General features: G+C 38.8%; 1 long non-coding RNA gene across 1 annotated transcript in view; it reads left to right on the top strand.

The window, feature by feature from the left end:
- The window catches only part of LOC119864870, a 31568-nt gene extending 6477 nt beyond the window's left edge, over nt 1–25091 (top strand). Inside the window, exon 2 of the long non-coding RNA XR_005375347.1 lies at nt 24604–25091. This is a non-coding gene — a long non-coding RNA (uncharacterized LOC119864870). The remainder of the gene's footprint in view (nt 1–24603) is intronic.
- Nucleotides 25092–27833: the final 2742 nt, after the last annotated feature.

The raw sequence follows: 27833 nt of genomic DNA, 5'->3' as shown, positions 1-27833 counted from the left end.
GAGACAAGACATGCCATCCTTTTCTGAGTTCTATGTCTGATCCAAAAGACCATTTAGGAGGGACTGCCTGTTGAACAATGTTGACACATCAGTCTGGAAAATATCACTACTCCCTTAAAACCAATACAAATGGAGAAAAATAGTAAAAAAAAAATAAGGAAGCATCTGAATATACTTGACAGTTCCCCTTATCAAAAAGCAGAGCCTGAGACAGAGATTTGGATGCAATCTAGAAGGCACAGAAGGAAGCAGAATGGGAGAGAGAGAACCAAGGACATGGTATCAAGTGAAGCCTAGCGTTGGCCTGGTATATTACTGTTAGGTGAGACTATAGAACAAAACTTGGCAGGATTTTCTGTAAAGGGCAAGATAGCCTCTCATAACTACTCAGCTTTGCCATTATAGCACAAGAGCAGCCACAGACAATAAAATAGATGAGTCTGGCTTTGTACCAATAAAACTCTATTTACAGAAGCATTCAGTGGGCCAGATTTGGCCCCCAAAGCCATGGTTTGATGATTCATTCTCTAGAATACAAATCATAACCACAGAATTGCCTACCCCTTCTTCCCACCCCAGAGGCAAGGAGTTTGGCCTTTTGTCTCTATATCAGTCATTCATCAGCCGTGGAGCTGTCGAGGTCCTGCCTAACCCCCCAAGACAAGATGGTCCCCATCAACTTGGACAGTAGTAGTTCCCAAACTTCACTCAGAATCAGAATCACATAGAGTTCTATGGAACACTTATTTCTGGGCCCCACACATAGGGTATCTAATTCAGTCTAATTCAGTAGTTCTGGACTAGAGTCTGAGAATTTGCATTTGTAGCAAGTGTCCCAGTGAGGTTAATGCTACTTTTTTGTGGAATCACTCTTTGAGATCATGAAGTTCAGACAGTTCTCCAAAAGAGGGGAAGTTGTGAGCCTTTTGCAAACAACACTCAACAGCTAGAAGCCTGATGCATTGACTTAGTGGAAGGTGTCTTAGTAGGGCATCAGTAGCATCTAATACAATACTTTGACAAGTGTGCATCAGGAAAGATACAGACTTGTAAAAACATACTTCTGAATAAGGAAATGTTTATTCATGACCATTCTCCTTTTGATGAGGCTATCATTCTTGAACTGTCTTTTCCTAGCCTATTCTGATCCAGCCATTTCTTGATACTAAGTTATATTCATCTGGGTATTTTACTTATTTATATGTGTTTTCTACCATGTGTTTATTGATGCATTCATTGGTATTGGTTGGGCTACTAATCTTTGTTAAATTCTAATCTCCTAGAGAGCACAGACCATGTTTTCTCCTAATTGTATAGCTATCAAGGGAAAAGAATTCTATGCACTTCATGGCTGCTTTGAATCAATATTTCCCTAGGGAAAATGAAACTCAGAGCATAGAGAAAATAAGGGTTTCTTTATTTAATTCTTCTCATAACTTCTTATTCTTAACCTGTATTTCTGTTATCATAAAATATATTCCCAGACAATTGATATTAAGAGTGTAAACACTGAATCTCTCACTAAATTTGTTCTTATGCATATTATGGCCCAAGTATTAATGCCTTCCTGTGCATACTCTAATTCTGGCTCATAAAGTCATTGTCAGGAGACCAAAGCAGAAAGAAAAATCTTAATCTGTACCTTATGAAGTTCTCTGAAGCACATTTAGTTTGAGGGCAAAGAGTAGATCACTGTGTTGTGATCTACTTATCTTTCTTACTATCCTTGAAGATAGTAAGGAAGAGAAATGAGGAAATAGAAGATAGAAAGGAGAGAAATGAGGCTTGCTGTTGTGACTGGTTAACTACTTAACCACTTTCTAGAGTGAAGTTAAGTCTACATAAAGGATAATTATTGATGGAGTTATTTCAAATGCAAGTGTTTAAATAAAAACAAACACAGTAGGCTGGGGAGTGAATACTGAGTTAGATGCTGGCTCATTTTAGGCAAAGCTAGAGATGGGGATTTGAGCTGCTGAATAAAATGTGGGATATTATATTGTATTAGTCAAAGCAATACAAACTGCAGAAGTAAGTCTAGCCAAAATATTTTAAGAAACAACAAGGGTCAAAAGTCAAGCAAAGGGAACTAATAATACCAAGAGAAAAAGAGCTGGATAAATAAAAACTTGATATCAGAGATAATTCTTTGAACAAACATACCAGTAGACTGCGTATGAACTTCGGGATAGGTCAATTAAAATTAACCAAACTTAAAGACAAAGATGAAAGAGAGAGAATCAGAACAGAGCATCAAAGAGCTACGGTACAAAATCAAATGGTCTAACATATATGTAATTGGAGTTATAGAATGAGAAGGGCAGACTTCTCATCAGAAATACTGTGACCTAGAAGGAGATAGTACATTGCAATAAAAGTGCCAAAAGCAAGAATCTGTCAGTTCAGAATTCAATTCAACTCAGCAAAGTTATCCTTCAAAAAGGATAGGCAAAACAAATACTTTTTCAGAAAAACAAAACAAAATATTGCCAACAGATTTGGATGGCAGTAATTTTAAATGAAGATGGTATGGAGAAATCTAAAGCATGAGAAATGATAAAAATGAGAATAAATATAAATATATATAAAATAATGAATATATGTACTGTCTAAGGCATAAGAAGTAACAATATATATTGAATGGTTTGTAGCATATGAGAACCAAGATGTATGTACAATATATATTGAATGGTTTGTAGCATATGAGAACCAACAATAGCACAGAGTGAGAGGAAAGAAATTGCTTTAAGGTTCATATACTCCATATGAATTAATATAATATTATGTGCAGGTACACTATTATGAGTTAAAGATATATTGTATATATTGTAAACCTAGAGTAATCCCCAAAAACTTTATAAAGGTGAGTTAACTGAAAAACCAAGTGGAAGTGAAAAATAATCCAAAAAATGTTCAATTAATCCAAAAGAAGTCAGGAAAAGCAGGAAAAAAGGAACAAAGAACAGATTGGACAAATAGAAAGATGGTATATTCAAATCAAATCATCCTAAAAATTACATAAAATATAAACTGAATGCTCTAATTAATTAACGAATGATAATGTAAAAAATATAACTACAACATGATAGCATTTTTGTAAGCCTCAAAAATGAGCAAAACTAAACAAAACCCTTTCTAAGGATGTTTTTAGGAGCACTTGGATGGCTCAGTTGGCTCAGATTGTGATCCCGGGGTCCTGGGATCAAGTCTTGCACTGGGCTCCGCACAGGGAGCCTGCTTCTCCCTCTGCCTAGTTCTCTGCCTCTCTCTTTGTGCCTTTCATGGATAAATAAATAAAATCTTTAAAAAGAAAAAGGATATATTTACATGTATACATATTTAAAATGTAAATAATAAAATTCACAATAGAGATTACATACAGAAAAGAGATCAAGAACACAGAATTTGAAGGAAAAACAGCAACTTCAGTGATATAGTAAAATTCTGGTTCTTAAGTTGGTGTTGAGTATACACTGCATTACTATGCTCTAATATTTACATATGCATTCCTATATTTTGTCATGTGTGTTAAATAAAATAGTTTCAAATACAAGATTGTATGAACAACTAAATATAGAAAGGGCCCTCAAAGTAAGGTAGACTGATTTTCAAAACACAAAGAAAGAAAGGGTTTCTAGAACTATACTGAAGTGAGAGATCCCATAAAAATTTAGTTAAACAAAAATTTTTGAACATATATTGTATCTGCAAGATGCTGAGCTATGCTGTGTTCACAAAATTATGAATAAGACACCGTTCCCAACTTTCAACAACTTACAGTATAGTGGAGGAGTTCTCAAATCTCTGTCTAAAAATAGTATGTTATTTGGATATAACTGGAAATAACCCAGGGGTAGGTCACAAAAAGGGAGTTAGTGAAGATACAAATGAGGTAAGATTGGCCATGAGTTGAAAACTTTTGAAGCTCTGTGATAGATACAGTGTGTTCATCGACCTGTTTTTCAACATCTATATATGTTCAGAATTTCTCCTAATAAGTAGTTTTGTTCTGTGTGTTTTACAAAACCTATCTGGTTCCATACTTTAAAATTAAAAACTAAGATGAGGAATTGGTGAACTTTTTGATCAACAGTGAAAAAACAAAGTGACAATTTCTTGATTCTAAAGTTCTTGACAAGCTAGAACCATAGGCTAAATAAAAGAGGAAAATATAATAGAGATTCAAGAAAAAGAAATAAAAGGCATATGTGTTGGAAAGGAAGACATAAAATTATCTCTTCTTGCAAATGACATGATTGTCTATGTAGAAAATCTCAAATAATTTTTTTAAAAAGCTATTAATTAGTGAGCAAGGTTGAAGAAAACAATGTCAATAAAAAATTTAATCATTTCTATATTCTAGCAGTGAATAATCAAATTTAAATTTTTTAAAGCACCATTTTTTTAAAGATTTTATTGATTTATTCATGAGAGACAGAGAGGCAGAGACATAGGCAGAAGGAGGCAGCTCCTGTGGGGAGCCCAATGCAGGACTCATTCCCAGGACCCCGAGATCATGACCTGAACTGAAGGAAGATGCTCAACCCCTGAGCCCCAGGTGCCCCTGAAGCATCATTTTCAACAGCTTCCAAAAAATGAAATATTGACGTACAAGTCTTATAAAGTAAGTGGAAGATCTCTATGCTGAAGATTACAAAACATTGACGAAAGAGATCAAAGGGGATCCCTGGTGGCTCAGCGGTTTGGCGCCTGCCTTCGGCCCAAGGCATGATCCTGGAGACCTGGGATCGAGTCCAACATCAGGCTCCCTGTGAGGAGCCTGCTTCTCCCTCTGCCTGTGTCTCTGCCTCTCTTTCTCTCTGTGTCTCTCATAAATAAATAAGTAAAATCGTTTAAAAAAAAAAAGAAAGAAAGAAATCAAAGAAGATCTAAGTAAATGGAGAAATAAACCAGTTTGCAGAATGGAAGGTTTGAAATTGTTATGTCACTTCTCTCCAAACTGATCTATAGATTCAAACATAATCCTAGGTGAAATCTCAGAAAGTTTTTTTTTTTTTTTCAGAAATTGGCAAACTCATTCTAAAATTTATATAGATAGGTAAAGCAACTAGAATAGTCAAAGCAATTTTGACAATTTTTCCAACTCTGTTGGAAGTTTTACATTACCTGATTTCCAAACATCATATCAAACTCTGTCTTTAGGTTCCAGTACCAATTCCAGTGTGGATGTCAGGAGCCCCACACATGTAACAAGCAGTGTGCTGACAGAAGCTGAGCATCCTACATTGAACTCAGTTCTGACACTGTCTACCCAGAGATAGCATCAGACCTCACAAGTGGAGGGGTCTTTCCTTCAAGACTGCCTGACAAATGCACTTCATATACCAGTCCCAAGTCTGGGTTGTTCCCTATACTTCTGGCCAACTGCCTATAAATAAGAGATTCCCAAGACTCCCTCCTCAAGTTTGCTTCACTTAATAGAGGGGTTCACACAACTCAAAAAAAAAAAATTTACTTACTAGAAGTATCAGAGGAACACTTATGTTTTACTTTCACTAGTTGATTACAGAGGGCTGTAACTCAAGAACAGTTAGGTGGAAGAGATGCTTAGGGCAAGATGTGGGGCAAGGGGCTCCCTTGCCCTCTCCCGGTGTGATTCTCTCCAGTACCTCCCTAGTTCACCAACCCAGGAGATCTCCAAACCCAGGCCTTTGGGGCTTTTATGAAACTTTCATTGCACAGGCACAATAGATTAAATACTTGGCCATTGGCAATTGATTGAACCACCAGGCCCTCTGCCCTTAAGGTCTGTGGAGTGGGACTGGAAATTCTAACTCTTGAAATCTTATAGTTGGTTCCTCTGGTGACTAGCCCCCATCCTCAGGTGATCTAGGGGCATTCCAAAAGCCACCTCATTAACATAGCAAAAGAAACCTTTATCTTTCTCAACACCAAGGATCTGGGGAGCTGTGAGCCAAGAACTCTGGAGGAAAATCAAATACATACGAGAAATATATTTTAGTCATCTAGATAACCAAATATATACTCTTATAATTTACAATATCATACTATAGAAGTTAAGACAGTCTGAAGAGTCCAGAAATAGAAGCACACACATAGTATTAGTTTTTTATGAAGATGCAAAGGCAATTCAGTGGAGAAAGGAAAGTCGTTTCAACAAATGGTGCTGAGACAACTGTATAACAATGGGGAAAAGTTGGATAAAAAATGGGTTATTTTTTAAATGAACCTCAATCCATACTTCTCACTCTACAGAAATTAATTCAAAACAGATCATAGCCTAAATGTCAAACCTAAAATCACAAAATTTCTAAAAATACAAAGGAAAATCTTTGCATTCTTAAGTTAAACGTTAATTTCTTACATATAACACTCTAAGCACAACCCATAACAGAAAACATTTGATAAACTGGACTTCATCAAAATTAAGAACATTTATTCTTCAAAAGACAATATCGGGAGAATGAAAAGACAAACCACAGAAAAAGGAGAAAATGTTTGCAAATCACATTTCAAACAAAGAACATATCCAAATTATATAAAGAACTCTCAAAATTCAATAATAAATGGGGGAGATATTTGAATAGACATTCCATCAAAGAAGATATAAAGACTTCAAATAAATATATGTAAAGATGCATAATATCAGTAGTCACTAGAGAAAAGCAAAGTAAAACCACAGTAAGATACAACTATATATCTATTAAAAATCAAATCTAATTAAAAAGAATTCTGACAGTGCCAAGTGCTGACAGGATGGAGAGCAACTGGGGACGTCTGGGTACCTCAGAGTTTGAGCCTCTGTCTTTGGCTCAGGCATGATCCAGGGGTCCTGGGATGAGACCTGAATCAGGCTCCCTGCAGGGCACCTGCTTCTCCCTCTGTCTATGTCTCTGCCTCTATATGTCTCTCATGAATAAATAAATACAATCTTAAAAGCACCTGGAACTCTCATACATTGCAGGAAGTAAGGCAAAATAGTACAGCTAGTTTTTGGAAACACTTCGGTAATTCCTTATAAAATCAATATACACTTACCAAGTAATTTAGAAATCCCAGATATTTCTCCAAGTAGTTAAAAGCTTAGGTTAAAAAAAAAAAAAAAAGATAGTCAAAAACATTTTTAGCAGTTTTATCTGTAATTGCCAAACTCTAGAAACAGCACAAGTGTCTCTCAACTGAGGAATAGATAAACCTGATGGTAATATATCTGTATGATGGAATAGTAGCAATGACAAGGAACAAACACCTGATACATGCAACATACTATAACTGAATCCCCAATGCATTCTGCTGAAAGGAAGAAGCCATAGTCAAAAACCTGAATGATTTCATTGAAATGACATCCTTGCAAAACCATAGAGACAGAAAACCAGAGCAGTGGTTGCCAGGAGTGGGAGACTGGTTGTTTACAAAACTGTTCTGGGGAATATTTTGGAGCAATAAAACTTTTCTTTATCATGATTGTAGTAGTGGTCACATAAATTTGTCAAAACTTGCAGAACTGTACCATAAAAATAGCAAACTTTATTATGTGCAAATCATGCCTAAATTTTTTAGTGGAAAAGATCCTCCTCCCAAAATAGAATAGGAATACTATAAAATATTTTGATTCACAAAATTCTTAAGCACAAAATGAGGAAGATATGGTTTAAAATACACCCAGGTAGAAAAAGACAAGAAATAATTATAAATTCAATAGGAGTAAACACTTTGGCATGGTTGACCCAAAGACATTTAACCTTTTTTTTTTTTTTTTTAGAATTTTATTTATTTATTTGAGAGAGAGAGAGAACCAACATGAACGGGGGGGGGGGGGGGGGGGGGAGCAGAGGGAGAGAGAGAAGCAGACTCCCTGCTGAGCAAGGAGCACAATGCAGGGCTTGATTCCAGGACCCTGAGATCATGACCTGAGCCAAAGGCAAGTGCTTAACCAACTGAGCCACCCAAGCCCCAAAAGTCATTTAACTCTTAACAGATGCATAGAATTCAAAATATGCCAGGGTTTAGTGCCCTATTATTTTGTACTACTGAGATTCTTCTGGGGCAAAAAAATCAAATCTGGGCCCAAGTGGTAGGAGGGATATGAACCAAGTACCACTATCTATAGTTGAATGGCCTTTTTCCAATATCACTTTGCTCAGAGAACACTGAGATCACTTTTGAAGTGACTTAGTCAGAACTTTAGGAATTGCTTCCTCCCTCCCCCCAGAAAAGTATCAGTAAAGCACCTACTCTGAGCCATGTACTGTATAGACATGGGAATATGACAGTAAACAGATAGATGTGTTTCCAGCTTCACAAAGACCTAGTTAAAGTTATGAAACTCAGTACTCTTTTCTCCAAACTGCAAAACCTATAGCTAGGAAAGTAGAAATGCAAAGAACAATACTGCTTGTCTTGTCTTATGTCCAGGAAACCCTCAGGTAGCCATGATCATGAGAAGGCAGCAAAAAATCTAATTGACTGCCTATTCCTAGAATTCAGTTCTGTTTGGTTCTGTTTTGTTTTATTTTTGTGTCTCGGATACTAAATCTGGACTTCTCAGCATGGTCGCTTTACCTTAAACCTCTCTCAATTAGTATTTGAAATGATGTGAGTACAAAGACCAGAGACAAGTAGTTCATCATACTTCTGTATTTACTAAGCCTCATGGAACACAAACCTAATAATGACTTTGTCCTATAGTTTTGACACTCCGAGACATATTTGCATCTTATGACAGATTTGTCATATGTATATTGATATATTTTGCATGTCAAGCCATGACTTTCTTTTCCATATCTCCTTAAGCAATCATGTGCATGCTCTCAAATAATTTATTAATTGGGCACCTGGGTGGCTTGGTTGGTTAAGCGTCTCCCTTCAGCTCAGGTCATGATTCCCAGGGTCCTGAGATTGGGCCCCTGCTGAGCAGGGAGCCTACTTTTCCCTCTCCCACCCATCCCCATTCGTGCCCTCTTTCACTATTTCTCTCTCTCTCAAATAAATAAGATTATTTTTTAAAAAATTAATAATTTCTTAATCATTCACAATTCATTGACTCCCTTAACTAATTACCTTACCTCCATTTACCAAGCATCTACCGTGTGTCATTCAGCACATAGTGTTAGGTGTTACAGTTACAAAAATGGTCATTTATAGTTTTTTTTTTAATTTTGTTTATTTATTCATAGAGACAGGCAGAGGGGCAGAGACAGCCAGAGGGAGAAGCAGGCTCCATGCAGGGAGCCCGACGTGGGACTCATCCCAGGTCTCCAGGATCACGCCCTGGGCTGAAGGCAACGCTAAACCGCTCAGCCACCCAGGCTGCCGTCTATTTTTTTTTTTTTTTAAGACTTTATTTATTTGAGAAAGCAGAGAGCACAAAAAGTGGCAGGGAGAGGGGCAGAGGGAGAGAGAGAATCGTAAGCAGGCTCCACATGCAGCATTGAACCCCATATGTGTCTTGATCTCATGACTATGAGATCATGACCTGAGCTGAAATCAAGAGTCACCTAACTGAGCCACCCAGGCACCCCAACTCTGGGAAGTTTTGTTCTGTTTCTTTTATAACTTCCTCCTCTCCTTTTTTTGTCCCCTTTTCTTTCTGAACATTTTATTTTCTCTTTCTGCAACACTTCATTTTTTGTTATCTTTACCAAACTATAAACTTCTTGAGGGCAGAATTCACAAATTACTTACCTTTCTGTCTCCTGGCACCCAGCACAGTAGCTGGAACATGAATGGCACTGGGAAAATGAGTTCTTTATTGAATTAAGTCTAAACAATTTTCTATTTCAGTGTGGGTTTCCTTTACAGTGTTTAATCATGAAAATTTAGAAGAGAAAATCTTGCAGCAGCATTTCCTTTTCTTTCACTCTGCTGTTTCGCTTTGATATCCACACTGATAAAGAAAAAAGCCCCAGGGGATTTTGTTAGATTTTTTAATTAGGGTGAGGAATGAATGTATATTCTATTTATTGACTTAAAATGTTCAAAACATTAAAACATATAGCTCTTTAATAAAGAGGTAGTAAACAAACAATATGACCAACAACTTAATTGAATTTACATTTAATTGTCAATACACTGGAATTTTTAAAAAGATGCTACTGGGCTTCTATGTTACAGTTTTAGGTAGCATGGTACAATTCATGGGTAGAACCCTTCATTATCATTTTCTTTTTGTTGTTTAAAATTTTGGGTTTTTCAATGCCAAGAGTTGTTTAGACGTCAATTTGTTTCTGTCAGAGGACAATGGACCATATAAATTCTCAAACTCCTTGGAGTTAGAGAGACTAACTCCAACCCAAGGTTTACAATCTAACTTCACCACCGACCAGCTGATTGGAAATGGGCACATTATTACCTATGAACTTCACATTCCTTACTTACAAAATAATGCCTTAGATTATGATGACAATTAATTTAGATAATTCTGAAAATACCTTATTGTCAGTCACCATACCAGGAAGACCTATCCTCACACATAGTCTATTGGAGAAGACAGACAATTAAATAAAGAATCATTCAAAAATTTTTAAAAAGTGCTAGATTGGGGAATTCCAGGGATATATGGGAGCAAAAAATAAAGGAATCTTACTTTGATGAGAATAGAATGTGTAATAAAGAATACGACAAGTAGAATAGGTCAGGAAAAGTGTATTGGAAGCAGATGGAACCTAATGTGTCTGGTATATGGTAGTTGCTCAAAAAAAAAAATGGTAGCAAATATTATTCAAACACTTGGCATAGTACCAGGTGCAAATGTAACCAGTAGGATTGACTGAACTCAGAGGCAATGAAGGAGCCCCTGCTCGGCCTTCAATAACCCATTCTGTGGGGTTGGTTCTTCTCCTGCCATTAGATGGCAGTCTCCATACTTGTTCACTCCTCCTTAAATGATATGTACATACATACATACATACATGCATACATATTACATACACTGGGTACTAGCAGTTAAAAAAATAGTCTTGTTTCACTAATTAACATGTCTATTTCAGTATAATAATGTCATCCAAAGTGAAAACTTCTCCTCATTCAGGAGGATAGGTGTTGTTTCACAACCTAGGGAGTTCTGGATTGAAACTGAAAACCAAGCAGTCTCTGTACATATAGGGCAAGAAGACACCAAAAAAAGAGGCAGGCCACTCCAGACTGATAGGTTACAGGTTTCATAATCAAGAGAACTTACTTAGGAGCCTTGTCCTGGGCAACTGCAAGATGAGTTGGTCTCAACACCTGCCAGCCAGAATCTTAAAAGTTTACATAAAGACCTTAATGAGGTTCAGCCAGGTACCACATCCAGGCAGCTCAACAGTGCATGACTGTCTCAAGTCCTTCAGAATGGCTCCAATTGTGGAATGATGGATGGAGCATACATTCCAGGAACAAGGGAGGGAGGAGGAGCCTCCAGCTGCCTGGGCCAACCCAAGGCAACTGGTGGATATATCCTCTTAATAACCTCTTCCAACAATGAAGTGAGCTACTTCTTACTTTCCCACCTCTTTTCTACCAGCCCTAGGCTACACATGCTCTTCCAAGTCAAAAGCCAAGGGAGAGAAAAAAGGTAAGGAGCAGGAAAGGTGTTACTTTCTGACATTACCAATATATTTTGGTTTCCTCTGGACTTGTTGCAAATCTAAAACTTAGTCTCTTTGGGCTTGGCAGAAGTTTAGGAATTTTTCCTGGATTCTTTGCATTGTCATTGCTGGGATCTTTTACTTCAATTACCACAACTGAAATAATGTGTCATCTACCTGTTTCTTTAAAAATCCTCCCATCTTAGTGATCTATGCTGTACAGACTCTCCCTTTTGAGGACACATCACTCTTCTTAAAGTCATTTCAAACAGCTCTGTGGATTTTGTCTCTTACTGGCCCACATCTGCTCATCAAGCAATCCTCACTCATCCTTTTGCTCAAACTGAGCAAACTAACACAGCTTCCTCTCCTCACTCTGCTGTGAACACAAGTGACCAATGATAGCATCATAGCTGTAGGCCTTTCTAGGTTTCCTTGAAGCAACTTTCACTCAACTTGGGGTGAGTGTGGGTATAGTGGGGATGAGTATGGATAGATATAAGAGAAAATGGCTCAGTGCTGAACAACTTTTCCATGTACATTCTCTAACTGCTCCCTTTTCTTTCCTCTAAAGGTTGGTGTTAATTCCAAGCTACATAACTAGAGTTTGACAACTCTTTTGTGAATCCCGAACAGGTGACCTGGTACTTCCCTCCATTATAGGAATATAATGGATCTGCTTGCACCTGCTGATTTGCAGCCTCAGCCAAAACTGAGGCAGGAACGGTCCTTTGTAACACCCTGCAACCTGTAGTAGAGATTCAGTTAAATGATTACCTGGCAGCAATTTGTGTGAGAGAAATTCTGAATACAAGATAAGCACACTATGAAATAAAGCAACAAGAAGATAAAAATGTAGTAAAGCACAAAAAATAGGTATTTTAACAAACCTTCTTGGGGAAGACTCGAGATAACAGAATGACAACACTGACTTTAGTAAATAAAGTATGTAATAGTTACTAGTTATTAAAGGTTTAGTCTATGCCAAGCACAGTGAGAAACACTGTATAAACAGGATCTCTTTTAAACCTCAAGCAACCCTATATATTAAATATTGTTTTCTCTACAATTCACATAAGGAAACCAAGGCTGGGAGAGGCCACGTAACTTTTCCAAAGATATTCCTCCCTGCTATTATGTGTAGTTTGTTGACATCTGTCTACTTAAGCATACATATTGGATGCCCTCCTGAAGTTCCTCATAAGGAACATTTCAAGATCTTAGTAAAGGGAAGACTGCATTTGTAGGACCTAAATGACCATCACAGTCAGGATTCTGGAGCCCAGAGTATACAGATCAGATTAGAAGCACCAGTAACCACACAGTAACTAAATCAAGTTTATCCATATTTGAGGTGTCACATTGCAAAAAGGACTTTTATTTTTAGAAAGGAAACAAAGTATCTTCATAACTTATTCAGAGGCCTCATAACTCAGATCATCTAAGATCTAACTTCAATATAAGCTAAATCACTTGTAACCAGGTTTTTCCACATTTGTGACACTGTTTAACCCCTAGCCTGTTTCATGGTTTAAGCAAAAGCCATTTTTAATAAGTAGAGGGGAAAATCACATACATGAAACTTATAAGCTTCTAATCATTTTATGCCAATAACTAGGTAGTCCTTGAAGAATTTCGTAACGTATTTCCAAAGGTTCTTTGTGACTTGACAGTAACTGAATTTTTCTTCTTTCTTCCTTCTAGTAGTTTCCAAGACTCTTTCGTTTCTCATGTATTTTGTGGCCTATCAGATTGATTCTTTAATTTGCTTTCTTTAAATTTACTTTTTATGTTAGTCATCAGAAAATATGCAGAGATTAATCTCACTTTACCACACTTTGAAGTACTGAATATATTTAAATAAATTAAAAAAAAAAAAAAAAACTCTGAAGCCTTGATCCTCCAAGGCCAGGTACCTGCCAGTCCCTGCAGTGAGCACCTCAACTCCTCTCCTTTTTGAACTAGGAATGGTTTCATCCACCTAATGTCTCAGACCACTCTATCAAATCACCTCCACACCAAAGGACATCTCAGATGTCTCCACATACCTCTGTCATCACAGAAAACACCCTGGTTCAAAGCACCAGTGTCTTCCCAACCTTCAAAGTGATCCTTTCACTTTTGTCCTTGCCCCATCCAGTCCATTCTCCAAATAACAGCCATACAGAGCTATTAAAAATAAAAACTGAATTCCATACACCCTGACTTAGAACCTTCAAAAGCTTCCTATTACACTCAGAATAAAATCTAATCTTCTTAAAATTGCCTACAAGACCCTATATGGGGGAGGGGCAAGATGGCGGAAGAGTAGGGTCTCCAAATCACCTGTCTCCACCAAACTACCTAGAAAACCTTCAAATTATCCTTAAAATCTATGAATTCGGCCTGAGATTTAAAGAGAGACCAGCTGGAATGCTACAGTGAGAAGAGTTCGCGCATCTATCAAGGTAGGAAGACGGGGAAAAAGAAATAAAGGAACAAAGGCCTCCAAGGGGGAGGGGCCCCGCGAGGAGCCGGGCTGAGGCCGGGGCGAGTGTCCCCAGGACAGGAGAGCCCCGTCCCGGAGGAGCAGGAGCTGCACCGACCTTCCCGGGCGGAAAGGGGCTCGCGGGGAGGTGGAGCAGGACCCAGGAGGGCGGGGATGCCCTCGGGCTCCCTGGGACAGTAACAGCAACTGCGCGCCCAGGAGAGTGCGCCGAGCTCCCTAAGGGCTGCAGCGCTCACGGCGGGACCCGGCGGGACCCGGAGCAGCTGGAGGGGCTCGGGCGGCGGCTCCGCGGAGGGGGCTGCGCGGCCCCGGGAGCAGCTCGGAGGGGCTCGGGCAGAGGAAGAGGCTCCGTGCGGAGGGGCCTGCGCGGTTCCAGGAGCAGCTCGGAGGGGCTCGGGCAGAGGAAGAGGCTCCGTGCAGAGGGCGCTGCGCGGTTCCAGGAGCAGCTCGGAGGGGCTCGGGCGGCGGCTCCGCGGAGGGGGCTGCGGCCCGGGAGCGCGAATCCAACAGCGCAGGCTCCGGAGCACAGGGCGCCGGGATACAGCCCAGGATCCCGCCTCCCCCGGGACAGGCAGAGGCCGGGAGGGCCCAGGACAGCGAGGACGCTCCTGCCCCAGCTGAGCAGATCAGCGGCCCCGCCCCGGAGCCTCCAGGCCCTGCAGACGGAGAGCTCCGGAGCTACTGCGGGAGCTGAATCCAGGTTTCCAGAGCGGCCCCGCCACTGAGGCTGTTCCTCCTGCGGCCTCACAGGGTAAACAACCCCCACTGAGCCCTGCACCAGGCAGGGGCACAGCAGCTCCCCCAACTGCTAACACCTGAAAATCAGCACAACAGGCCCCTCCCCCAGAACACCAGCTAGACTGACAACTTCCAGGAGAAGCCAAGGGACTTAAAGTACACAGAATCAGAAGATACTCCCCCGTGGTTCTTTTTTTTTTTGTTTTGTTTTGTTTTGTTTTGCTTTTTGATTTGTTTCCTTCCCCCACCCCCCCTTTTTTTTCTCCTTTCTTTTTCTTTCTCTTTTTCTTTTTTTTTTTTTCTTTCGTTTTTTTTTCTCTTCCCTTTTTTTTCTCTTTCTCTTTTCTTTCCTTCTTTCTCTCCTCTCTTTTTCTCTTTTTCCCAATACAACTTGCTTTTGGCCACTCTGCACTGAGCAAAATGACTAGAAGGAAAACCTCACCTCAAAAGAAAGAATCAGAAACAGTCCTCTCTCCCACAGAGTTACAAAATCTGGATTACAATTCAATGTCAGAAAGCCAATTCAGAAGCACTATTATACAGCTACTGGTGGCTCTAGAAAAAAGTATAAAGGACTCAAGAGACTTCATGACTGCAGAATTTAGAGCTAATCAGGCAGAAATTAAAAATCAATTGAATGAGATGCAATCCAAACTAGAAGTCCTAACGACGAGGGTTAACGAGGTGGAAGAACGAGTGAGTGACCTAGAAGACAAGTTGATAGCAAAGAGGGAAACTGAGGAAAAAAGAGACAAACAATTAAAAGACCATGAAGATAGATTAAGGGAAATAAACGACAGCCTGAGGAAGAAAAACCTACGTTTAATTGGGGTTCCCGAGGGCGCCGAAAGGGACAGAGGGCCAGAATATGTATTTGAACAAATTCTAGCTGAAAACTTTCCTAATCTGGGAAGGGAAACAGGCATTCAGATCCAGGAAATAGAGAGATCCCCCCCTAAAATCAATAAAAACCGTTCAACACCTCGACATTTAATTGTGAAGCTTGCAAATTCCAAAGATAAAGAGAAGATCCTTAAAGCAGCAAGAGACAAGAAATCCCTGACTTTTATGGGGAGGAGTATTAGGGTAACAGCAGACCTCTCCACAGAGACCTGGCAGGCCAGAAAGGGCTGGCAGGATATATTCAAGGTCCTAAATGAGAAGAACATGCAACCAAGAATACTTTATCCAGCAAGGCTCTCATTCAAAATGGAAGGAGAGATAAAGAGCTTCCAAGACAGGCAGCAACTAAAAGAATATGTGACCTCCAAACCAGCTCTGCAAGAAATTTTAAGGGGGCCTCTTAAAATTCCCCTTTAAGAAGAAGTTCAGTGGAACAGTCCACAAAAACAAAGACTGAATAGATACCATGATGACACTAAACTCATATCTCTCAATAGTAACTCTGAATGTGAACGGGCTTAATGACCCCATCAAAAGGCGCAGGGTTTCAGACTGGATAAAAAAGCAGGACCCATCTATTTGCTGTCTACAAGAGACTCATTTTAGACAGAAGGACACCTACAGCCTGAAAATAAAAGGTTGGAGAACCATTTACCATTCGAATGGTCCTCAAAAGAAAGCAGGGGTAGCCATCCTTATATCAGATAAACTAAAATTTACCCCAAAGACTGTAGTGAGAGATGAAGAGGGACACTATATCATACTTAAAGGATCTATTCAACAAGAGGACTTAACAATCCTCAATATATATGCTCCGAATGTGGGAGCTGCCAAATATATAAATCAATTATTAACCAAAGTGAAGAAATACTTAGATAATAATACACTTATACTTGGTGACTTCAATCTAGCTCTTTCTATACTCGATAGGTCTTCTAAGCAAAACATCTCCAAAGAAACGAGAGCTTTAAATGATACACTGGACCAGATAGATTTCACAGATATCTACAGAACTTTACATCCAAACTCAACTGAATACACATTCTTCTCAAGCGCACATGGAACTTTCTCCAGAATAGACCACATATTGGGTCACAAATCAGGTCTGAACCGATACCAAAAGATTGGGATTGTCCCCTGCATATTCTCGGACCATAATGCCTTGAAATTAGAACTAAATCACAACAAGAAGTTTGGAAGGACCTCAAACACATGGAGGTTAAGGACCATCCTGCTAAAAGATAAAAGGGTCAACCAGGAAATTAAGGAAGAATTAAAAAGATTCATGGAAACTAATGAGAATGAAGATACAACCGTTCAAAATCTTTGGGATGCAGCAAAAGCAGTCCTAAGGGGGAAATACATCGCAATACAAGCATCCATTCAAAAACTGGAAAGAACTCAAATACAAAAGCTAACCTTACACATAAAGGAGCTAGAGAAAAAACAGCAAATAGATCCTACACCCAAGAGAAGAAGGGAGTTAATAAAGATTCGAGCAGAACTCAACGAAATCGAGACCAGAAGAACTGTGGAACAGATCAACAGAACCAGGAGTTGGTTCTTTGAAAGAATTAATAAGATAGATAAACCATTAGCCAGCCTTATTAAAAAGAAGAGAGAGAAGACTCAAATTAATAAAATCATGAATGAGAAAGGAGAGATCACTACCAACACCAAGGAAATACAAACGATTTTAAAAACATATTATGAACAGCTATACGCCAATAAATTAGGCAATCTAGAAGAAATGGACGCATTCCTGGAAAGCCACAAACTACCAAAACTGGAACAGGAAGAAATAGAAAACCTGAACAGGCCAATAACCAGGGAGGAAATTGAAGCAGTCATCAAAAACCTCCCAAGACACAAGAGTCCAGGGCCAGATGGCTTCCCAGGAGAATTTTATCAAACGTTTAAAGAAGAAATCATACCTATTCTCCTAAAGCTGTTTGGAAAGATAGAAAGAGATGGAGTACTTCCAAATTCGTTCTATGAAGCCAGCATCACCTTAATTCCAAAGCCAGACAAAGACCCCGCCAAAAAGGAGAATTACAGACCAATATCCCTGATGAACATGGATGCAAAAATTCTCAACAAGATACTGGCCAATAGGATCCAACAGTTCATTAAGAAAATTATTCACCATGACCAAGTAGGATTTATCCCTGGGACACAAGGCTGGTTCAACACCCGTAAAACAATCAATGTGATTCATCATATCAGCAAGAGAAAAACCAAGAACCATATGATCCTCTCATTGGATGCAGAGAAAGCATTTGACAAAATACAGCATCCATTCCTGATCAAAACTCTTCAGAGTGTAGGGATAGAGGGAACATTCCTCGACATCTTAAAAGCTATCTATGAAAAGCCCACAGCAAATATCATTCTCAATGGGGAAGCACTGGGAGCCTTTCCCCTAAGATCAGGAACAAGACAGGGATGTCCACTCTCACCACTGCTATTCAACATAGTACTGGAAGTCCTAGCCTCAGCAATCAGACAACAAAAAGACATTAAAGGCATTCAAATTGGCAAAGAAGAAGTCAAACTCTCCCTCTTCGCCGATGACATGATACTCTACATAGAAAACCCAAAAGTCTCCACCCCAAGATTGCTAGAACTCATACAGCAATTCGGTAGCGTGGCAGGATACAAAATCAATGCCCAGAAGTCAGTGGCATTTCTATACACTAACAATGAGACTGAAGAAAGAGAAATTAAGGAGTCAATCCCATTTACAATTGCACCCAAAAGCATAAGATACCTAGGAATAAACCTCACCAAAGATGTAAAGGATCTATACCCTCAAAACTATAGAACACTTCTGAAAGAAATTGAGGAAGACACAAAGAGATGGAAAAATATTCCATGCTCATGGATTGGCAGAATTAATATTGTAAAAATGTCAATGTTACCCAGGGCAATATACACGTTTAATGCAATCCCTATCAAAATACCATGGACTTTCTTCAGAGAGTTAGAACAAATTATTTTAAGATTTGTGTGGAATCAGAAAAGACCCCGAATAGCCAGGGGAATTTTAAAAAAGAAAACCATATCTGGGGGCATCACAATGCCAGATTTCAGGTTGTACTACAAAGCTGTGGTCATCAAGACAGTGTGGTACTGGCACAAAAACAGACACATAGATCAGTGGAACAGAATAGAGAATCCAGAAGTGGACCCTGAACTTTATGGGCAACTAATATTCGATAAAGGAGGAAAGACTATCCATTGGAAGAAAGACAGTCTCTTCAATAAATGGTGCTGGGAAAATTGGACATCCACATGCAGAAGAATGAAACTAGACCACTCTCTTTCACCATACACAAAGATAAACTCAAAATGGATGAAAGATCTAAATGTGAGACAAGATTCCATCAAAATCCTAGAGAAGAACACAGGCAACACCCTTTTTGAACTCGGCCATAGTAACTTCTTGCAAGATACATCCACGAAGGCAAAAGAAACAAAAGCAAAAATGAACTATTGGGACTTCATCAAGATAAGAAGCTTTTGCACAGCAAAGGATACAGTCAACAAAACTCAAAGACAACCTACAGAATGGGAGAAGATATTTGCAAATGACATATCAGATAAAGGGCTAGTTTCCAAGATCTATAAAGAACTTATTAAACTCAACACCAAAGAAACAAACAATCCAATCATGAAATGGGCAAAAGACATGAACAGAAATCTCACAGAGGAAGACATAGACATGGCCAACATGCATATGAGAAAATGCTCTGCATCACTTGCCATCAGGGAAATACAAATCAAAACTACAATGAGATACCACCTCACACCAGTGAGAATGGGGAAAATTAACAAGGCAGGAAACCACAAATGTTGGAGAGGATGCGGAGAAAAGGGAACCCTCTTACACTGTTGGTGGGAATGTGAACTGGTGCAGCCACTCTGGAAAACTGTGTGGAGGTTCCTCAAACAGTTAAAAATAGACCTGCCCTACGACCCAGCAATTGCACTGTTGGGGATTTACCCCAAAGATACAAATGCAATGAAACGCCGGGACACCTGCACCCCGATGTTTCTAGCAGCAATGGCCACGATAGCCAAACTGTGGAAGGAGCCTCGGTGTCCAACGAAAGATGAATGGATAAAGAAGATGTGGTTTATGTATACAATGGAATATTACTCAGCTATTAGAAATGACAAATACCCACCATTTGCTTCAACGTGGATGGAACTGGAGGGTATTATGCTGAGTGAAGTAAGTCAGTCGGAGAAGGACAAACATTATATGTTCTCATTCATTTGGGGAATATAAATAATAGTGAAAGGGAATATAAGGGAAGGGAGAAGAAATGTGTGGGAAATATCAGAAAGGGAGACAGAACGTAAAGACTGCTAACTCTGGGAAACGAACTAGGGGTGGTAGAAGGGGAGGAGGGCGGGGGGTGGGAGTGAATGGGTGACGGGCACTGGGTGTTATTCTGTATGTTAGTAAATTGAACACCAATAAAATATAAAAAAAAAAAAAAAAAAAAAAAAAGACCCTATATGGTCCTGCCTCTGTTAATCCTTCCGATCATATGCTGACCTTTTCACTCAGCTTTTATCCCAATTTGTGTGTTTGGTGCAATGTTTCTCTCCCCAACTAGACTGTGTGTTGCATAAAGGGGGAACATCATGCATCACTGATCATTTTCCAGTACCAAAACACCTCATATAGGTTCTCCATAATTTTTTGTTAAACGAGTAAATAAACTTAAAAAATACTGTAATCAATAGGAAATATTCTATTATATGCAGCCAGTAAAATGGAAACTACAAACACAATAGGAAAATGTTTACAATATATTATGTTGGAAAAGCACAAAAGCAAACATTATGTAAAATACAGTTGTATATAACATTTATAGTAAGATTAACATATTTACAACATGTATATGTTGTAGATATTGTAGGTATTTATGTTGTAGATATTTATAATATGACTGAGCCCATTAGAACATAGAGTAGACTTGCATATTTTTAAAAATAATCCTGGTTTTAAGAGAGAAAGATCTATTTAGAAAATTACAAGAAGGGTCTACCTTCAGAGATAGAACCTAGAGTTTGTTTTTGGAGAAGATGATTTCTTTGTTTGGAAGGAAATTTTTTGGTGGCCCTTTTGGTAACATTGAGTGGAGTAAAAATCCTTCTCTGAAATAGGAAAATATGTGGAACTTAACTGCTCTGCATAATAATGAGTTTGCCTTTATGTAGAGGTGCATCTCTATGGATTGCCTTTCCTTTTTGAAAAATCTCCTGAGCCTACCCTCCCCCCTTCCCCTATGAGTAGCAGTGAAGGGGAGGGTCTTTCTAAGATGCTGGAACCTGAACAAAAATGTGGCCTAGGAAATAGTGTGCTGAAGGCAGCTCATGACAGCTTCTAAGACCCAGTTGTTAAATTTTCATGGATTTTGTGAGATCATTGTTAAGTGCAGACATTATTAAAAATCCATTATGTAATCTTACAATTAAATACATTTTACTAAAAATGAAGGTAAGAAATATACAAAACCACTTTTATTATATTGTACTATCACTTTTGCTCTTCAAGTTACTTATCTCTCTTTTTCTTTAAGGTTTGTTTATTTTTAGAGAGCGTGAGGGTCAGGGACAGAGAGAGAGAGAAAATCTCAAGCAGACTCTGCTGAGCATGGAGCCCCATGTGGGGCTTGATCCCAGGATACTGGGATCATGACCTGAGCAGAAACCAAGTGTCAGATGCTTAACCGAATGTCCCACCCAGATGCCCCTACTTACATCTCTGGTATCAGGAGGGTAGAGATATTGTACAAAAGAATGCTACTGCATAAGTCTTCTGAACTCTATGTTTGATGATGTCATGTTGATAGCTTTTACAAGCCATGGAAATGGGCAAGTGCTACAAAACAGGGCTTGATTTATTATTTTGTTGACTTTCTAGATGTAAGAAAGTGATACAGAAAATGTTAAAAATCCAGATATACTTAAAATTGGGTCATGTCTGTAGCTATTACATTGTGAATAGCACAAAATGCTCCTGAGGACCGAATGAATAAAGCTCTGACATGTTTTCATTGTTTCATTTTTGCTGTATTTCTTTTTTTTTTTTAATTTTTATTTATTTATGATAGTCACACAGAGAGAGAGAGAGAGAGAGAGGCAGAGACACAGGCAGAGGGAGAAGCAGGCTCCATGCACCGGGAGCCCGACATGGGATTCGATCCAGGGTCTCCAGGATTGCGCCCTGGGCCAAAGGCAGGCGCTAAACCACTGCGCCACCCAGGGATCCCTGTATTTCTTTATGTAAACCAAAATATCAACCAGCATTTGTCAGAGCCACACTTTTTTATAGGTTGCAACCATGCTTTCTATGGGCACAAAAGTTCTGCAAATATCAGTGAAATCATTCTGTAAGAATCAATTGCTACATGGAAGTACTGTGAAAACTAATGTATATTTTATTATAATGGTAAATTGTGTTACACATCTTTTATATCAGTAAAGTTAATGATAAATTTATATTTATTTATATACTATTTTTTTTTCTTGGAGAGCCAGTTGTGAAGCCAGCACATCACTGGGTCTAGGCCACTTCTGTAGCAGAATGGGATTTTTAAAACACTAAGCATTCTTTGGGATACATGGAAACTTTTGAGGAGACCTTAACAACACACAGCCCTTCCTACAACAGATGAAAACTCCAACTATTGGAATCTGAGTATTAAAAGTAAAAGTAATTCCTGAAGCCTGAGACTATCTGGTACACTTGTGTTACCTTTATGTAAAATATATATGCATATAGACAGTGACTAGGGAGTGATTAGAATCAGGAAATAAAATACAGAATAATGGGTTTATGGGTGATTCTTTTCTCCTTCATTTTAAAGGTTTTTAAAAATTATCTTGAAAATATATGAAACAAAACAAATACATGATTTTAAAGATGATCAGTTGGCTCAAAGAATTAAAAAATACCAAATTCAGAAGATTTGAAGTCTACCTTTTAACCTGTAACTAATATGTGTTAAATGCTTTGGCCTCACTGATTCTGTTTCTCAAATCCAAGGAGTAAAATAGCTACCTGGCTCAACAGGTTGCTATGAGGAATGAACAATGCAGTAGCTTATCACCATAGTTTCCTAAAAGAATGATACATGAAGCAAAGAACACTGTACATTATAGAAATAACTAGAGGTAAAGCTAAACAGTACTTAAACCTATCATGTTTCCTTGATGCTCAGTTGACATTCTTTATCACATCTGATGCTTTGATCATGTCTATGATCTGTCTCTGGACAATCCTTTATTAATTCTCCTAAGTGTTATCTCTGCCATTAACTTCAAAAGTAAGAAATGCATTCTAATGAGAGTGTTAATTATAGAAAGTGCTTTATTTCCTAACGTGGCAACCTTATAAATCAAATGCATTATACTCTATAGCAACAAAGATACAAATTTGTTCATTTTACAAGGCCAAAAGTAACAAGCAAAATCTCTAGAAGTGACACCAGGGGTTGTGAGTCCTATTAATGCTCTGAGAAATCCAGAAGATCTCTCCTAGTGTAATAGCACTATATTTCTCACATACAATTTTTACATAAAATAAATTGGTGACAGTGTTTTAAAATAATTGCAGTACTAGATGAAGATAGTGTCAAACTGACATTTCTATAAGTAAAGGAAGGTTGCAACTCACCAGGGAAACTGTTATTTATTTTAATAAGTGGCCTTTCACACTCTCATTATTTTTGTTACCTCTAATTGGTGTCAAACTGAGATCAATATCACATCCTTACCTCACAGGACTCTTAAAAGGGTTAAATGATATATAGAATGCTTAGAACAATACACAATACACACTATAGAGATGTTGCTATCTTATTATTGTTACACATGTTGGCTATGAAAATTTGATGTCAGCTCTGTACCACCTGGTGTCTTCCCACATTACATTTTTACTGTATATCTTATAACTTTATGACAGTCCATATTCCCTAGCTGTTTTCTCTTCTCTGACTTCTTTCTTGTTGTTTCATCCAGACTTCTCCAGGAGTCTCCATATCATAGAAATTAGAAATTGATATTTAGCCCACTAGTGGTATCCAGGTAGCAGATTTTCCAGGATTTTATGCAGTTAGATTTCTCAAAGCCCAGTAGATATGTCGAGTGTTTCTCAGGTTCTCGTCTAATGGTCATCTAGAGAATGTTATTACCAATAATTTACTTTTCCTTATTATGTTTCTTCATTCATTTTTCTTAATACTAAACATTGATGTTATATAATTGCTAAATATATAATGTTTATATAAATGTTATATAAATGTTAAATATATAATGCTATTTCTACTTGATGTATATTTAGAACAAATGGCCAGTTGTTTTATAATTGTGGAACTAAAGGAATGGGAAGAACCTGACAGATTGAGAAGTCAAGACTCTCATTAAAAATTGTGTGTGGCATTGCAGAACTTCCACTGTGAATCTCTCACCTCTCTACCACTTTATGGCATTTATACTGGAGTAATAGGCACCACTGCATTATTGCTATTTTTATCTCTCTACCTGCCCACTTAGGAGAGGTCAAGTGACATAGGATGTCAAAGTATCCCATCACTCGGGACATTGTCATGGTCCAGGGGTGTACATGTGGCCAAAACAGAGCTGATCCGTGTTCTCTGGAAATTGTTATTGATACTGAGGGAGGAGATTACCCTCTTGTCTATGGGATCACTAGCAGAGAGGACAGTTCAGATCTAGAGTCCTCTTCTTACCACGTGGAGAAAGCCTTGATGGGGAATTCAGTAACTTTTCATTAAATAAAGAAATTATCATTTGTTGCATTGGTAGTTATATGCAAGGCACCAAATTATTTTATTCAATCTTTGTAACCATCTTTTGAAATTAATATTATCTCTTCATTTGTAGATGAGATATTTCAGATTCAGAGAAGTTACTTGCCCCAAACCAAATTACCAGTAATTGGAAGATCAAGAATGAAAAGGACTCTTTCCATCACACCACATGATGATCTGTACTCTCCACAAAAGTGAAAATTGTCCAGTAGCTGGAGCAGATTTCTTCCCCCAACAAAGAAGATGGGTGTTCCTGTGGTGAGAGCAGAGTTGGGGAGAAGCCAAGTCTAATCATCTCACTACCTAGAAGAGATGAAGTACTGCCTTGAAATGTGCCCACTCCACAGCTGTGACAAGAGCTGCCACAGTCTAATTGCTAGTCTAATTGCTGTGTCACCAGATACACATATAGAAGAAAGAGAGCCTGAAGGTTGCATGTAAGGATTCAAAGTGAATCCAGGCTGGTACATGTTTCCTATGTCTTTTAGCCTGTGCCCTCTAGAGCTGCCAATGCTATGGTCAAAACAGCCATGTGGATTAAAAAACAGTGACACAAGGAGACTGTGACAGTTGGTGTGACTGAGTTACAACACGCCATGGAGTATCCCATAAAGTTGAGAACTCTGCCTCCTATTCTTATTTTAATGTCATTCTCTTGGATTAGGTTTTCCTGAGATAAAATGAGTGAATTCTCTTTTAATGAATTATTCAAAACATAAAAATAAAATATCATCTTCTGTACACCTACATATGCATGCATGCACACACAGAGCTCTACTTCTCCTGCTTTTTGTTCCCTTTTCTTCACTTGCTCATAGAAATTCTTTCAGGCATTGCTTCATTGAAGATCCTACTTGTGCTTCCCTACCTTCCTCAGAGCATTGCTGAAGACATGCAGTTGGAGCAAACCAGTGGCAAACCTTGCCTATCCCTGTCCCCAGCCCCATGCAAGCTCTGACTATGGAGTGTGGCAGCAGTTTATACTAGATGTTTCTTCCAAAGGGAAGGGTGATTCCTTTTCTCCTGCTCAGAATGCTCCTTTCATAAGTACTTTCCACAGGGAGTTTCTCTGAGCCTCTCTCACCTCTTCATTTGGTTCCATTCCAGCACAACTCATATTAAAGGTCTCCTCCTTGTCCCTCCATTTGCTCAGTCGGCTTCACAGTATGGAAGCCTTCCTTCTATTGCCATTCGAGGTTCAGTGAAAAATGTGCAAGCAAAACCTGCCCTCTCTGGCCGTGCAGTTTGCAGGCTGCCTGTGGTAGCTCCAGACCGATGCTGCCCCTATATTACTCTTGCCTAGAAAATCCTTACCTTAAAGCAGTAACTGAGCTGGCCTATTCGTCATAGGCCAGCTACTGCTTTAAGTAGAACATGCCATCTCAGATGAACCTCCAAGTGATCCTAACTGATAGCTATTATTATCATTTGCAGACTAGGGATCCATGATTATAAAAGAGAAACATCTTAGTCAAGATCACAAAGCAAGTGACATTGTTTGGATTCAAACCTCAGTCTGGCCCTTTCACGAAGATGGCACCGAAGGCGAAGAAGGAAGCCCCTGCCCCTCCCAAAGGCGAGCCAAAGCAAAGGCTTTGAAAGCTAAGAAAGCAGTGCCGAAAGGCGTGCACAGTCACAAAAAAAAAGAAGATCCGCACGTCACCTACATTCCGAGGACCCAAGACCCTGCGTCTCCGAAGGCAGCCCAAATGTCCTTGAAAGAGTGCCCCCAGGACAAACAAGCTTGATCACTATGCCATCATCAGGTTCCCCTTAACTACTGAGTCAGCCATGAAGAAAATAGAAGACAACAACACACTTGTGTTCATTGTGGATGTCAAGGCCAATAAGCACCAGATCAAACAGGCTGTGAAGAAGCTCTATGACATTGATGTGGCCAAGGTCAACACCTTGATCAGGCCTGATGGTGAGAAGAAAGCATATGTTCGACTGGCTCCTGACTATGATGCTTTGGATGTTGCCAACAAAATTGGGATCATTTAAACTGAGTCCAGCCGACTCTAAATCTAATTTTTTTTCACCATAAAAAAAAAAAAAAAAAACCCTCAGTCTATCTGATTCCAAAGCCTGTGTTTTGTTTTTTTTCTTTGTTTAGCCTGTGCATCTTACTGCTTCCCAAGGGAAATACTGGAAATTTGATACCAGAAGGCCTGATTCAAAATCCCTGTTCAACTATGTATTTGCACTGTGGATCTGGATCTCATTCACCCTCTCAGATTCACCATTAACCTCCTGTTTCACCTACAGTTCTCTAAGTCTGCCACGTCCTTGCTGTCTTTGCTCCTTCTGTCTGGAATGCCCTGCCACCCACTCCGTGCTTAACTAAAAACTACCTGCCCTTCAGCCTTCAGCCTTCAGCCTTCAGCCCTGATTTCCTCTAGGCTGGATTATCTCCACCTCAAAGAAGCTCTCTATGTCTCTATGCTCTCCTGTCAGGTGCCCCATCAGAATGCACTGTAAGCATCTCCTCCCCTGCGTGATGTACATATTTATTTGATACTAGTGTCCCTATCAGTAAGACATGTTTTGATGTAGATAGAATGTGTTCTATGTATGAATATAAATATATGTAGATATATATATATCATATATAAGATTTATATATGTATAATATGTATATACAATATATAATACATATATAAACACATGTATTTATAAAACATATACAATCATATATATATATTTATATATATATGTATGTATTTATAAACTATTTGCAGGAGTGCCAGGGTGGCTCAGTTGGTAAAAATTGACTCTTGATTTCAGCTCAGGTCATGATCTTGGGGTCTTGAGATTGAGCCCTAGGTCAGGCTCCATGCTCAGTGGGGACTTTGCTTGAAATTCTCTCTCCCTCTCCCTTTGTCCCTCTCCCCTATGTGCTCGATCTCATTCTCTGAAATAAAATCTTTAGAAAATCAGTTGCAGTAGTATTTTTCTGATGTATAATGTATATTATAAAATCACACAGAAAATATAAAACTCTAAGAAATTTTAATGATGTGCTCAATATCTTGATAATTGTAATGTCTTCAGATTACCAATTTGCTAATAGTTTAGGACACAATGTGAATTTGGGGCAAAGTTCATCATTAAGAGAGTGGAAATAAATATTTCAAATTGTCATCTTGATATATTTTTATGTGGCTTCTCAACAGATCAGATTAGTTTGGCATTGTTTTTACCTCCTAATGTGGCTGGACAAGAGAAATGTCTGCCTTGCCATTTCTTGCTATACACTTATGTTTCTGCTATTAGTATTATCTTCATTCTTTCTTTGAATGG

This window comes from Canis lupus, chromosome 21 (genome assembly GCF_011100685.1).
Source record: "Canis lupus familiaris isolate Mischka breed German Shepherd chromosome 21, alternate assembly UU_Cfam_GSD_1.0, whole genome shotgun sequence".
Classification (NCBI taxonomy): domain Eukaryota; kingdom Metazoa; phylum Chordata; class Mammalia; order Carnivora; family Canidae; genus Canis; species Canis lupus.
Note: the sequence above shows the minus strand (reverse complement) of the source record. Positions and strands in the feature narration are given on the sequence as shown.